Below are 9,548 nucleotides of genomic sequence, written 5' to 3'. Positions count from 1 at the left end.
CCCTGCCAGGAGACCATGTGATGTCAGACTGCTTTTGTGTGATGGACTAGTCACTAACAGAGCACATGCAGAAATGCATTGGTTGTATAACTGGAAGCTGAGTAATGAACAAATTATTGTGCAGCTACGAGCTCTCCAAAGAGGCAGTGCTAGCTTTGGGGACTCTGGCTAGCACCCCTCTGTGCAGAGCAGCATTAAAGGCTGGAAGGTGGCTCTAAGGTCTAAGAACAGACCTTGCTCCTCTTTGAGAGCCGACAAAGTGATATCACAGAGATCTGCTGCACCCCAATGAAATGATACAAATTGTAGGAATTAATCCCAAGGTATTTCTTAATGATACAGTTTGCTTACTGCTTGTCATGCTTTTTAACCCAAGAACTATGTATGTCTGATAAATTGTTTAACTTGGTAGAGCTGATGGAAAGTGGGGTCTTGCCAGTGCTCTGAGAAGCTTACTTTCCCCATTGAACCTCACATATAAACTACCCTGGCTACTCTAATGTGTAAATAAATAAACATGGGAAGAGCAGCATCAGCTCCAGGAGTCTGCTCAGCCTTCCTGTTAAAGCTGTAACATACTGGGATGTGCTCACACATAGGGTGAGCACTTACAGTCAATTACACTCAATTTATTAGATTAGGTATGCAGAGGAATGGAATAATAGTGGAGTCATATGGCAGAGGAGTTTTACCATCTGTTATCTGCCTTTTGCAGTGGACCAGTTCTTACTGTGGACAACAAAAAAGAGGAGTAGTGAAAAAAATAAATGGAGTATATGCTTTTAAATTCCCAGATGGGACTTTGACTCTAAATTCTCCATTTACAATCACACCCTTTTGTGAACGAACTGGATTATTTTCCAGTATTTTACAGCTGAATAGATTTGCTAGCAGGCTCTTATTAATTACATTTAATAGTCTTCTGTTAGAAGCCTGTGCAGAGTGTGCCAAAGGGTACAGGCTAAGGGAAAAGATCTAGATAATGCAATTGACAGCAGCAGAATTGTGCCGAGTTCGTTTTGGCAACCATTCATGTGTATACGCTGAGATTTTTGTATTCGAAAAAATTGTATCTGTGCATAAATACTAACCTCTAAAACAGAGCTGAGGAGATACATATGGGACAAACACTCTCAAGCAGCATCATCAGGCATCTAAACCTGAAATCTGAAGACTAAAACTTCTATTCAGGAATTTTATTCAGCTATTAGTCAACAGTGCCACCCTGGGTGAGGATCCTCAAGAACCAAAATGCCATTTCTACGCAACCACAGCACTTCATTCTTCAAAAAAGAAACACAATTTAGCCTGATGTCAAACCTACCACAAAGCCTCATCTGCTTTTAGAAACCAGAAGTATCACCACATGCTTCCCTGATGGCCATCTGCAGTTATGCTTTATATCCACATTGTGGCTTTTTTTTTTTTTTTTTAACTTGTGTAAATGAAATTTGCCTTCTTAAATCTCAGGCCTTTCTGCCTCTGTGCTGCAACTAGCAAAGTTTGATTTATTTATGGAAACAATCAGTTCTGAGTAATTTTGTGACAGCTTCTGAGACCTATGACATAGCAAAATAAATACAGCATTAGTACTGCTGCAGCTGTTTTGGGAGACTGACGTTCCAGGATCAGTTGATATCCCTGCTTTTCCTCCCTCACTTCACTGGGGATTGGTGTGGGGTGGGGAGAAGTTGTTTGCAAAACAGACCTTGACCTTGTCAGCAGCAAAGCATTGCTGCTGAACAAGCAAGCAAAGGCCATTTCTGGGAATTTTTTCAAGAATTTTGGATTGGGACTGCATTTGCCATCTGCATTTGCCATCTCTTCTGCTTCTGTGACTATTCTAAGAGCTTATAAACCAGATTCTCAAACTCAACCTACCTACTGATAGTTTAAATTTGTCAATTCCTGTTTCTAACCTCCATTAAAACCCTCACATACTTAGAAGCACAGACTCTAAAATTTTAATATTAACAGCTGAACTAACACCATCCTTACCCTTTAAAATTCTATTATTGTAAAAAAAACCTTCAAAATGAGACACACTATCTTAATCAAGACATAGAATAATCTATAAGAATGGTTTTGAAGTGAAACATTTTGTAAATCTATTTGATAAACTGAATTTTATTAAAAGATTTTGCATTTCCCTTGCTTTTAACTTGAGAATCTCAATCCCATCTGTAAGCAAAGATAAATTAACTCCTCCAAAGTAATCAAAAGAGAATGAAACTCCTAGCAATACATCTACCTGCAGGTGTATGTGCATAAAATGTAAAGTTATATTATTTCACATGTATTTGTGTCAGGTTTTTTTTTCAAATTTGCATGTCTGTTTTTGACCACGTTAGTCTAGTGTAATTTCAGAATCAAAAATCATTTGCTGTTGCATCAATGTCATGGGAAATTCTCAAATTGCCAGAAACATCCTTCCCTCCATTTGACCTCTCCAACATGTACATTGGGACAGCTTGGTGATTTTGTGATCTTTTTACCATTAAAAGAGACTTGGATTCAGGGACTTATTGACTTAACTTGCCTGTTTTTTGCTGTTTTTCTACAGAAAGGAGCCTTTTATTATTACACCTAAAATTTCTGTATACCTCTACCTGTGAGTTCTCCCTGTTCCTCTTAGGACATGCCGGCCAGTTTAATTTCACAGAGACATACAAAGGTCTCCAAGACAAAACATGTAGTTTCAGTGTCATTACAACATATAAGGACTCTTAACAATTAACTTGTGTGGCTGCTGTGTGAGCTCAGACCTTACAGTACCCTTGAGTTTACCTGGGAAAGAAGAGAGACAAAGGGCAGGACTCTCCAGCAGCAGGAAAAGCGCCCAGTCATGCATATGATAAATATGCAGGAATACAAGTTGCCCTAGTTCTGGTGCTCCCTGAGAGGCCTGTAGGTGTACATGATGCTCCTTCTGGTCCCAGTACACTGCCTAGAAACCAGTGCCCATCAAGCAGGATTAAAGACTGGCCTGACTTTGCTTGGGTGTCGTTTGGTGGCTGTGGGCAGTGGTCAGGTGGATACCTGCCATAGCTCTGCCATGGCACTTTCCAAGTCACTCTGCCCTGCAATCCTCCAAGTGACTCTTTGGTTTTGCACAAAGTTAAGTGGAACAAAGTTTACTAGTGGCTGTAGTATAAATTCACCAGCGTAACCTAGCTGGTAATACCTGGGATTTATGTCCTTGAACTCGCTCTGATGGTGCGAATGTATTATATTGTGTGTGCTTATAGGCTGTTAAATCAATAAGCTGCTGAAGGGGAATCTTCCACATCATTTATAAATAATGGTGAGAGATGTGCTCTCAGCAGCACAGCTGTACATGCAAAGTGCCTCCATTGACTTCTGCACTATTACACATTTTGAAGCAGGATTAATTGAACCTGTTCCCTCTCACAAACTGCCCACACCAACATTTGCTGCTCTAACCAGAGACAGCTGTACTGCCTTCCCAAATCAGCCTTTCTAATAACAGGGAAACAAAAGAAACTATGAAAATCAGAAGGTATTAACATCATAATTTCTGGTCCACACCAGACTTACACCTATATCCAGGACCTGCATCTGCATCCAGGAATGGATTCTCTCTGCTGATAGAAAAAGTTCATTTGCGCTCCTGCTCTTTCATAATATGTTAGGTTTCAGGTCCATCCCAGGTCCCCTCCCCTGGCTTTGTACTTTGGTGTCAAGCACTCAAAACGTTGAGCCCTGTACTCCACACTCATCCAACTGATGAAATTTCTGGCCCTGAAATTTATTAAGATTATTATTATTATAGTAAAGTATGGCCTACAGCTGAACTCTGTTGGAAAGTCATCACGGAGCTGATGCAAGAAATGAAATGAGCCAAAAGCATGAGTGTGGGCACATGTATTGCAATATTACTGCAGTACACAATGAGAGGAGGAAGTATTGGTGATCACAAATAACCAAGAAATCCTAGTCAGAATAATGAACAAATTAATGACAAAATAATATCAGACTGGTCAAATCCAAAAAAGAAATCTGAAACAATGACAATATAATCAATAATTACTCAGATGTTTTGATGAATGAAGTAACACTATGTTTCAATAGATGAATGATAAAAACATTTAATTGAAGTTATAAAAGTAGTCAAGTTTCATGGAGCAGTTTTTCCAAGTAAGAGGTTTTCTTTTCAGAGCCTCACCACCCTCACAGTAAAGAATTTCTTCCTACTCTCTAATCTAAACCTACTCTCTGTCAGTTCGAAGCCATTCCCCCTTGTCCTGTCACTCCAGACAACAGTAAATAGTCTCTCACCATCTTTCTTGTGGACTCCCTTCAGGTACTGAAAGGCCACAATCAGGTCACCCTGAAGCCTTCTCTCTTCCAGGCTGAACAATCCCAATTCTCTCAGCCTTTCCTCAAAGGAGAGCTGCTCCATCCCTTTCCTACCCACTGATGAATATATTGAATAAAGAAAACAGGCTGTACTGTCAACACAGTGAGACACACTCCTTTTCTTTGCACCCGAAGTTCAGTTGTGCCTTATTCCCACTTTTCTGACACCATACAGGACCCGTGCTGGAAAGGTCTAAGTGTCAGTCAGTAAGTTTGTATATTTTCCTAATATAAGGAATATAAGGTTCTGAATCAGAACATCCTTCTGATGAGTGGGAATTAGCCAGGTCCTGAAACTCATGAAAAACAGGTGGTTTTGCACAGAAATGAGTTTAATTGGTCGTTTCAGCAATCTCTGCTCCAACATTAGCACTCATTTCCTCATAGCAAGTCCTTTTGTAATTGAAGTTACTTTGACAATAGAGAGAAAGGTTCCTTGTTGATCTAGTGACCCAATAAACCACAACAAACAAGGAGCTGGGAAACAACACCAGCAGCCATCTCTCCTCTAGCATTTTTCTCAACATTAAAAGACTATTTCATGAGAAGAAAACAAGCTTGTAAGATTCTGAGCTTAATAAGCTATATTTATGCAAAACTGCTGTAGCACTCTCTTAATAGGTAACCCCACTACCCAATAGAAGTCCACAATCCTCTTTGTCTGCTTTGTGTTTCCTTTGTCCCGATCAGAACCTTGGCTGGCAGGGCGAGCAACAGTGGCTCAGAGGAACTGCTCTTTGCTGTGCTTCATACCTGGCTGTGACTCATAAAGATTGTCTGGGAAAGTTTGTAAACATGAGAAATAGCCATTAGACACAAGGATCGCATTACCAGTCTGACAAATCAAGGCAGTTCTTGCCGGGTCGGGATGAATAACAAAGGGCACAGAGGTATATTTAGAAAGTAAATGTGTATGTATGATGAGTTACATCCATTTCACCGGCAGCAAGACTGAAGTCTGTGAAAGAACCAGTTCTCACAGGACTCCACCCAGACCAAGACAGCAAATAGGCAGCAACGCATGATGAAGCAAGCAAATGAAATCAAGCCATACACACCCAGCCGGGGTTACCTCCAGCACCTATATGATCATACATAACCTAAATGGATTAAATCGGTTTATTGCACGGTGAATTATGAATCTAAGACTGTTTCACAATTATTTTTTGAGACAGAAGTATGTTTCAGTGCAGCAGTTTTCCACTGGGAAACAGGGATGCGTGTAGGCAGCACACCAAATCTTTCTAGAGAAACACTCCACCCAGTAGGAACGAAGTGTAAAATTTTTTATCATTTTAATTCTTTGTGGCACCTCGTCCTCTCTTCCCTCTTTTGTTTTCTTCCTGTACATTTTGATTGGCGATCTCTCTTTACTTTTGCACGTTTTGATTCTCTCTTCTCCTGATGCTCTGGGCAGTACTGCCAGAAAAAAAAAAAAAAAAAAAAAAAAAAAAAAAAAAAAAAAAAAAAAAAAAAGAGAGAGAGAGGCGGGAAAAGAAAAAAATAAATTTAAAAACCACAACCCAACCCTGCCTGGCTCTGCTTCTGTTATCTGGTGCCAGTGATGCTGTAAAGAGCGAATGCCTGGAGTTCTGTTCTCGCCAAGAGCCCAGCTGCGTGGAGGAGGCTGATGGGAGCAGCCCCTCTTCTGCTGATGCTTTTCCACTTTAGCTGGATGGCGGGAGCGGGTTCCTGAGTGGGACAGCCCAAGGAGCTGCTGCCAATGACGGCGGGGGGCTCGAGGGTGTGTTAGCGGAGACAAACCTTGTCTGAAATTCAGCACGGCGATCCCCGCTGGCACACGGAGGATGAGGCGCGGCAGGACTGGCGTGTTTCCCTCAGCGGACCGAGGCTGCGGCTCCAAGCCTGCAGCCCCGCCGCTGACCTCCTTCCTCCTGCGGGGAGCAGGGACGGGGCCGGCGGATGGCCAAGGGCTCTGGGTCACCCTCACGTCCCTATCCCGGCCCGGTTCGCCGTGACACGTGGTGGGGGAAGCGCTCCGTGCCATTTTGGGCGGGTCGTTTTTAGCGTTTTTAGCCCACGCCGATTTGTGAAGGCGCAGCGGAGGCGGGCGCTTTCCTTCACATCAGGCAGCTCGGGGATGAATGGCTGAGGTGGGAATGCCATTGTTCACCCCGGTCGGCAGTCAGGATTCCCAGGAAGGCTCACATCTCATTATCAGCACCAGCGGCAAATAGCGGCATTGTTATTCCCTGGTTGCACCTTTTCAAAGGCTGAATCGCCAGCCCGAGGCTGTGTCTGGGGAAGGGGGTGGGGGAAAGGATCTGCCTCAAGTCCTTCGGTTTCAGGCTGCTCCATTTGTTTTCCTGGAGGATGAGAGTGCTTTGGCAGGCTGTTGAAGTTGGTTTTCTGGGGTTTTTTGTGGGTTTTTTGTTTGTGTGTTTGTTTTTTGTTTTATGGGGTTTTTTGGGTTTTTTTGTTTTTTGTCTGGGCAGGTCTCTCTCTCAGTGTTGAGCCCCGTGTAGCACACTGAGCTCTCAACGAGCCGGTTTTGTGTATATGGAAACAAAAAGAAGAAGAAGAAAAAAGAAAACAAACAAACAGACAAAACAACAACAACAAAAAAACCCCACAAACACCCACCCAAAAACCCCACCAAACAAAACAAAACAAAAAACCAAAAAACCCAAAAAACCCCCAAACAAACCCAAAAAACCCAACAAAACAAAACAAAAACACCCCAAACGTGGAAAAATGTGGAAACTTGCTTAATTACTTCACATGGTCAACATGGACATTTTATCTTCGTTCTGTCCTTCCTCTCCACCAAGCTGTTACCAGCCTTTGTGGTGGGTTTTCTCTTTCTCTCTCTCTCCTTTTTTTTTTTTTTTTTTTTTTTTTTTTTCCCCTGAACCCTGCACAATGAAATGTGATTCAGAGTTCATTTTGCTAATCAGTCCTCCTTTGACCAACAAGTGCTTTACGGAGGCTTCACCCAGCTTGGTGGTGTCAGATTATAGTGTGAAAGTGTTACATTCCTGACTGCCCTGCAGTCTCTTTGCATTTGATGTTGCAGGGTAAAATAAATGGAATATTTAGAAAGAATAATCCCATTCAGAAAATAAGAGGAAACAAAATGGAAATAAAAAGGGGGGTGGGGATATGAAATAAGAATTCAGCTTTTTTGGGTTTTGCATGCTTGATTCCACCTTTCCATGCATTATATCAATTATCTTTTACTGTTGCTGTCCTACATTTTTTTTTTTTTAACCTTTGGTTTACTTAAGGTTTGATACTCCTCCCTGACTTGTGGTTTTAGCTGAAAAAAGCCCTTCTCTAAGTCTCTAAAAAATCACAAAATGCTTTTTTCAAAAATACACATATTAAAAAGTTACTCTGGAAGACAGCTGTAACTTTCACCTTTCACTTCTTGCTGTAGTTCATGACAGAAGTTGCTCATGCTGGAAAAGCTGCTTGAATCATTTGAGAATCATAAAAGTACTCTGGATTTTTACATTTATTTATCTTTTCTAGCATATAGAGAAAGCCTGCATTTTTGCACGTATCTTTTATTTTAAACGCTGCTTTCCCCCTGCCTTTAGTCTTGTCTATAATTGTCTTTTCTGAAGGCACTCGAGGGGGAGGAAGACCATTTGCATCACTGTAGCTTTTTGTCTGAACGCAGTTACACTGGCACAAGATAGTATAATTAGGCTGTCACTATAAAGTGACAAAAATGTTGACTAATTCCTAGAAGAAAAAGGACTTTAATACAGTATTTAGTGTGAACTCCTGACATACATTTGAAAATCTGGAGTCTTCTTTGTAGACAGCCAATTCTTACTGTAAAAAACAAAAACAAAAACAAAAACAACACCACTACCACCACCACTAACAAAAACCAGACATTTTTAATACAAAAAACCCCTTTGCCCACATCAGTAGTGATAATAACAACAACCCCCCCAAAATATTAGAGCATTCTTCTCTTTTGAAAGTTACATTTATAAAATAAGTAGAATCACATTTTGATCCATATACCAAAGAATCTCTTTGTTTTGCATGCAATATAACATTCATGTTGGCTGTTTTGTTGTCTTGTTTTTATTTACTTATTTGTTTGTTTGTTTTTCTTGGAAGAATGGGCTTCTTTTACATTTTTAAAGGCTGTATTTTTATTATCTTCTTTTTCTCTGCTTTTGCCTCTTAATTTTTCCTGAAAGAGCCTCACTTGCTTTAGAGGCACAATTAAGAACTTGAAGATCTTCAGAAAAGGAGCTTTTAAAATGAATTATTCTGAATATTATAATGTATATTAAAAAAAAAAAATAAAAAAGCTTGCATTTCTAAGCATCCCTCCTGGTCTTTCAAAACAGAAGCTGGCATCTGTGTTGGCTTGAATTTAAATGGTCCCTGCAGGCTCTTTAACTCAAAGGGTTATTTTATTCATTTGGTTGTCTCATATTTCTTCCCGGAGGGTAACTACGAACCTAGCTCTTGTATTTGTTTACTTGCCTCACTTTGTTAAAAGATTATGTATTCACCAGCGCTTACGAATTTATTAGTGCTTAAAATGCACTCAAATTGTCAAACAGTTTGCCTTCATCACTGTATTTTACCTGGAGCATTTTGTGCCGTGATTGTTCCCCGTGTATCCCGAACAATAAGCTCTGGGAAGGAGGAAATGCACCGAGTGAGCCGAGCAGAGGATGCAGGGAAGTGTCAAACATCATTTGTCTGCCTTTATTTGCTCCTATTAATACAGCCTTCGTTTGCTCTGCCTGCGGTCAGCATTTCCAAACGCAAGGGATCCTCACTGGGTACCTGACCTCCACATCTACTAAAATATGTTGCTGACACTGTTTAACGGGGACAAACCCATCTCCCAGGCTGTATTTCCTCCCGTGCTCTCCCCAGTTGCCTCCATGGCCAATCCACACCTTTCCCCCAGTGGGAAAAGTGGATTGCATGGAAGGACACGCCACATTCTCCAGCCCAGCCCGAGGAACCTCCTCATCCCACCTGCCCCCTTCCCTCTGGTGTCCAGCGCTGTCCCCGTGGTGGTGCCAGCAGGTTTTTGAGGGGTTGTGTGGGAACAGAGTTTCCTGAGAAGACCTGAGTTAAAGAAGAGGGAGATGTGGTACAGAGTAAGATCAGGGGGGCTCCAAGTGTTTGTCAGCATCGCTGAACTGCACCTTCCCCTGTCA

This window comes from Prinia subflava, chromosome 3, assembly GCF_021018805.1.
Source record: "Prinia subflava isolate CZ2003 ecotype Zambia chromosome 3, Cam_Psub_1.2, whole genome shotgun sequence".
In the NCBI taxonomy this organism is placed as follows: Eukaryota; Metazoa; Chordata; class Aves; order Passeriformes; family Cisticolidae; genus Prinia; species Prinia subflava.
Note: the sequence above shows the minus strand (reverse complement) of the source record.